General features: G+C 39.0%; 1 protein-coding gene across 2 annotated transcripts in view; it reads right to left on the bottom strand.

The window, feature by feature from the left end:
- The window catches only part of LOC106880363 (uncharacterized), a 296957-nt gene that overhangs the window by 91796 nt on the left and 198713 nt on the right, over nt 1–6448 (bottom strand). The gene's annotated exons all lie outside the window — the stretch shown is intronic.

Here is a 6448-nt window from a genome sequence, read left to right as displayed (position 1 = left end):
GAGAGAGAGAGAGAGAGAGAGAGAGAGAGAGAGAGGCAGGCTGAGATGAATAGGCAAAAAAGAAGGTGTAAGAAGTAATAAGTCACTGTGGAAGGAGTAGGAAATGTTTAATGGCTTTTGAAATTAGCTGAAACAGCAGCAGACGTAAAAAGCATACAGCGGGAAAGGAAACAAGAGAAAGGAAAGGCGCCTAAAAAGAGAGCAGACACGGTTGAGTAAACATGTCAGTGCATTCTCAACTTCTAGTTTTCTTATATTTCTACTGGTGTGGAATAAAATATCTCTGTTTTCTATACATACTCATAACACGAGGAAGAAAATGCCACAAAACCCGACCAAAGCGAAAACACGTTGAACCTAGAGATACTAAAAGAACTGAAAGATATCTCCTCCAAGCTCACAGTCCTATCCAACAAAATCGACGAGATACAGACCTACACTAAGGGAACGCTTGAAGAAGGAAGAAAAACGGAAGAAACAACAGTTGTCCAGACTCTCAACCAGTGATGCTCCAGAAGCCGGAACAAAATCTGAAAGCTAAACGAGAAAGTAACATCAACCTGCAACGAGAAGCCGCTGCATTCGAACCATTCGGGTCTATTCTCGATCCGCCGCATTTTTAAAAAATGAAAAGACTTTGAAAATCATGGTAAGTTTATTAAAAAATTGATTAAAAAAAGGCAAGTACGCAAATGGATAAAAAAGCGATAAGCCTTCTCGGCGAAACGAAAAAAAGTCACGCCTATCGTCTCGTACCACTAAATCATGAAAATAAAATGAAAAATAACCGGAAACTTGATTATTTTTGTACTTATCGGCGGAATTTTTGAACGAATCAAAATTCCCAAAATACTTCTCATGAAATCCTACTGGGTAGTATAATTTTTATCCAGAACAAATCAAAGATTCAAGCAGTAAATAATCAAACGGTAAAACGACTAAAAATGCAACTTTTTATCACTTCATAAAATCTTTTCTTTTAAACAACATCTACAAAAAATTGACGAACACAAGAGATTATAGATTATGCAAGTGTGCTTTTTATTAAAATCGCCCACAAAACACGACCTCCACAGCTTGCAGAATCGATCGAAAATGGGTTTTGTTGCCCTAGTAACCACAGCTTTTGAGATGGAGATTTTTAACCTAGTCCAGTCGCTTCCTCGCCTCATTTTACATGTCCCTGTAAATTTTCGCCGCAATCCGAACACGCCTACTGGCATTGAACCCTGCATAACCACTAAATGAGACGCGCAAACACAACTTTCGGCCATTTCACTTTTATATAGAGAGATTACTCTTGGCTCTTCCTAGACTCCGGGTATTAATGAATGACTTATAATCTTCATGTACTCGACAGTCCTTGCCTGTGCGTTTTCCCCCACAGCTAGCATTTTCAGCCACTAATACTCACCCACCTTCTTACAACACTATACATATTTGCAATTATTTTTGTTGTTGTTATATCACTCTGGCCTAACTCTAATCGAGATTTCGTAAGCTGAGTGACAGTCCAACCATGGTGATACGTCTGTTTGTAGATCAGGAATTATATTAGCCAATGTTACTTTCTATTTTTAAGACATTGATGCTTGACTTGTTCGAGATTAAGCTGCCGTTTCTGGCGTTACAAATAATCTAATGCTGGCTCAGACGTTTGTAACTATGCATAGATGTGTGCATGTGGATTCGTATGTCTTTGTGTGTGTGCGTATTCCTAATATATACATTTCCTTTGACTCTTTTATTCTTTTATTTGTTTCAGTTATTTGACTGCGGCCATGCTAGAGCACCACCTTGAAAAGATATGGAGGCCCCCTCAGCGGGGAATCGGACGCCTGTCTGTCACGTAACAGGGCGGAGATACTACTTAAATATATATGAGAGAGGATGAGGGAAAGAAACAAAGAGAGTGAAGAGAATAGAAAAGGAACGAAAGATAGTAAGGAATAGAATAGAGATAGCAAAAAGGGAGCGAGAGAAATGGAAAATAAAGAGGATTGTAGAGGGATAGAAAGAAAGGAAGGAAGGAAGAAAGAAAGAAAGAAAGAAAGAAAGAAAGAAAGAATGAATGAAAGAAAGAAAGGGAACTGAGAGTAGAGTCACAGAAATTATAAATAGAAGTAAAAACTTACTGTGGACAAGTTTGCGTGGTATTCAATTATAAAATAAATAAATATAAGATACATCAAGTATAGGACATCACCAACGAGTGATCCTTTTCTTAATCTTTTTGATGCGATTCTACTCTATATTGCTTTTCTCCCCTATCGTTTTCTCTCTCATCCTTTCTCTATTTCCCTTTTTTCTCCCTTTCACCGTTTCCTATCTGTCTCTCTCTCACCCCCTCTTTCTTCTGTTCTCCCTCTCTCTCTCTCGTTGCTCACACGTGACCATCGTCCATCTTTCTTTTCCCCGCGGGATCACCTTTCTTTTCTTTCAGGACTGGACGTATCTTATCTCTCTCTCCTGTGTTTTCTCTTGTCTAGGAAAATATTTCTCCAGCGTTCGCTATTTTACCTTCGTTCTAGTCTAACGACATTCCATGTTTGTTTTCGTTCGGTTTCTTTGTATGTTTCTACTGTTCTGTTTTTATCTCAAATTTAATTTTGGTACTCATTGGAGCAATTGTCTTCAGAGATTCATATTGTCGTTCATTGCTGGAAATAAGGCGTAGACAGTCAGCCGACAATTGATGAAGTGTCGTTCTTTATGTCACTTGTCCTGTTTTCCATTTGTTTCTCGTTGCTTGCGTATTGAACACATTTGTTTTCGTAATTCATGTTGTTTACTGTTGGTGACGTACTGTACTCATGTATGTATGTATATATATATAGAGCGAGAGAGAGAGAGAGAGAGAGAGAGAGAGAGAAAATGCATATATATATAATTTATATTATTATTTGATTGAATGCCACGCATTCATTTCAAAGTAAATATATATATATATAAACATATGATATACACACTCACGTACATGTGCATATGTGTGTGTATGTGTGTGTGCTCATGTGCGTGTCTGTAAAAGTAGATCCTACTTACGATTACAACACCAGCAACTTCAGAAGAAAATCTTATTACTATACAGTTCCGATGCATTTAACGTCTCTGAATGTCACGGACTCGTTCTCCGTTTTCTCTTCTAGTCTTCTTCTACCAGCGTGACCAACGAGATTTGTATTGCGTATTATTATATGTAGGATATTTGACATCTTGTCTTTTCCCTATACGAAATATTAGACTCTTTCTACACTGCGGAGAATTTTTTACATCACGAAAATAAATAAACAAATAAACAAACATAGTAAAAAGTAAATTAGTTTCTTCTGCGTAACTAAATATTAGAGTTGTTTATTTCATTATTTCATTGTGATTAGAATGCCTTTGAAAAATCATGTAAAGGAAGACGGAAGAATACTTAAAATTTCACTGGAATTCTTTGTTTGCTGCGGAAAGACAGAATCCTGTATAAGTTTAACGTACCTACGCATTCTAAATTTCTTTCATACTACAGTACAGTAACATACAGTAAAGAAACACGATGCAGATAGCATAAAATCAATATAGAAGTCCATAATTTTAGATAATAGAATCTAGAACTGAATACTTGGGACTGCAAAACTGAAAATTTATTTGAAGACCAGAAGGATAGTTTTCTAAGTACATATTTTAGAAGCGATTTATCACAGAATTTTGTCATGCCACGATTTCAACTGCCTTGATCAGTTGGTGATCAACCGATATAATCAAGTAGACAATAGATATAATTGCACATATTGCTACTTGGAAACAGTGTAAATGCATCCATGCAACTTTAACCTCTATTAAGATATCGAATCTAATCTTATTTCCTTATTATCTTAGCTCAGTGAACGTTATACGAAGATCCTCTTCTCTCCATTTTCTTATATCCACTATCTTATTTTTACCTCAATCCTCGCTAAGGCGGAGGTATTGTTTTCAGCCGTATTTGTTTGTTTGTTTCTTTGTCCGTGGACAAGATATCTCAAGAAACGCTGGATGGATTCAGATTAAAATTTCAGGGATGTTTGGCTTTGTAACTGGCACGAACTGATTAGATATTGGAATCGATCCGGTTCTGGTCAAGGATACTGAATTATTTTTCCAGTTCTGTTACTTCATTTTTGAGAGCAATCGGGTTCATTTTTAGTATTCTCGTTTGGGAAAACAGTCGGGTTCATTTCAGATATTCTCATTTTAAAAATCATTTCCGGCTCATCGTTAAGAGGACATTGGCGTTGCCTCATGTTGTTAGTAAGTTATTCTGCTAGTATGTTTCACAGTGTTAAGACGTGTATTTTTGTGCTGAAGGTTTGTGTTGAATTTTGTGTCAGTGTTCTTTGGAACAGTTTGTGAACTATTTTTGCTGCTTTGTGGCAGCTTGTTTGTGCTTTTCCTCCTCTTATGAGGAGAGCTGGCCCAATGGAAAAGAGTAGGAGGGTGTTCTGTTCAAACCTCAGCGGTTCTGAGTTGTCTTCTACTGGAGACGAGTTTTTGCGGGCTGTGGAGGGAATGGACGAGAAAGTAGAGGACGGAAGATTCGCAGATGTGGCAGGACGCCAGAAGGACGAAGTGGACATGGAAGGGGTTGCTGGGAGGTGTGCAGCGGGGACTGTCGGGGATGAGAAGTTTGTGCTTCTGCCCACTTGCATGGGACGTCGTGCGTCGAGAGTCGGAGTTAGGGGAGTTTCACCAGAGATGGATGTGGTCTGGATTGTGGCCGCTGTCCTCTTGGAGGGGGAGGACGACATAGCGATTCTCCGGGCCACAGAGACGCGTAGCGGGGTATGGAGGGGACAGATGCTTGAGATGGCAGTCCGGGCTTCGGCGGATGTCCTGGAGAATGTGATGGGGACCGTTCCGTTGGACGAGGTGGTGGTGAGAGTGAGGGTGGATGGCGAAGTCTGTCAATGCTTTGAGTGTGGCCTGGTGGGGGGTTGCATCGGGGTGGACTGCACATCACCGACCGGGGAGATGGAGGAGGCGTGGGAAGGGAGCCGCGGGAGGAGCGAAAGAGTGGGGAAGAGGGAAAAGTACCAATAGAAAAATTGTACAATGAATGGGAAACCATTGGTAAATGAAGCAAGAGAAAAAGAAAAAAAATAGCAAGTCCCATAATCACCCCACAATCACCCACACCCTCTTCGTCCTACCCTCCTCCTACAGGCACCAATCTTTCCCATCCCCCTCTGACACAGGAAAAACACATACATACAGAGAAATATTCTCAAACTCCCTCCTCACAGACAAAAAAGAAAAAATGCACAATTATTATGTATGATGATTCTAACTTCTAACAAAAAATTGTGTAGAGAGATAGCATCTTGGGAAGATTACAAATCAGTAGGAACAATGATTTTTGATAACATTAAAAATTGGTATTGGTGTGTGTTTCCTGCAGATGAACAAAGAGAGAAAATATTAAGATATAAAAGTGGATAGAGGATGTGGGAAGTGGAATTGGATAGGGATATACTGCCAGACCATTAATATTATGAAGATTTGTTGGAAAAATATGGGGTAGATATTTTGGCGGGAACAGGGTATAAGGAGAGTTGAAGGTTTAAGTGAGGTTGCTCGGAGGTGGGACCGAGTAGCTTCATTACATTTTTCATCTTCATCTTGTCATTAAATGTTTTTCATACGTTGTTCTTATTCCCACCCACCCCTTTTTTGTTTTGCATCCCCACATGTGATGTATTGTTCCCTCTATGCTCGCCCCTTGGTGAGTAATAAAATGATTAGGACGTTGGTATTGACTTAGCGGAGGTTTACTATTTAGATTCTGACGTAGGTGCCTCAAACGCAGACCTAGCAGAGCACGTTTAAAGTATTCTTTTTCACAAATTTTCTCTAAGTTTTATATATCACGTACATATACAAGGTGACAACATCGTTGCATCTTCTCATTCGCGGTCAAGGTATATCAGCAGCCACTCGTACTTTTGTCAACTTGTACAAATTGTAATTTTGTCGCAGTTCAACAGAAGCTGATAAGGTGTAGAGTCGCCAGAAATATCCAGTTATCTTTCAAGATGGCTTACGAGAACTATTTCACATTTCTTTGTGTGGTGTATTTAAAACCTATTTTCCCGTTTGTTTAATCCACATAAACACATATTCAAAACACTGCCTTAATCATGTGCAGCCTCAGTATTTAATAATCTCTTTTAGTTGACTAAATAATGTATTACTGTCAAAGTTCATGCAAATCTCTAAAAATACTCTTCCATTGCCAACCCACTGATCTAGCAGGTCGAAGAAAGCAAAATTCTCAGAAGAAAAAATGCCTACACCAAAAAGTTAGTACTGGATACATTCCATCGAGGTGGGGTGAGGGTGTCTCAAACTGGGGTTACATGTACTCTAATGAATTCACTCTGTTTGCATCTCTCTTTTCCCTTTCCTTTTCACTTTCACTATATAT

Source organism: Octopus bimaculoides, chromosome 13, assembly GCF_001194135.2.
Source record: "Octopus bimaculoides isolate UCB-OBI-ISO-001 chromosome 13, ASM119413v2, whole genome shotgun sequence".
NCBI classification, from domain to species: domain Eukaryota; kingdom Metazoa; phylum Mollusca; class Cephalopoda; order Octopoda; family Octopodidae; genus Octopus; species Octopus bimaculoides.
This window is presented reverse-complemented; position numbering and strand designations above follow the sequence as displayed.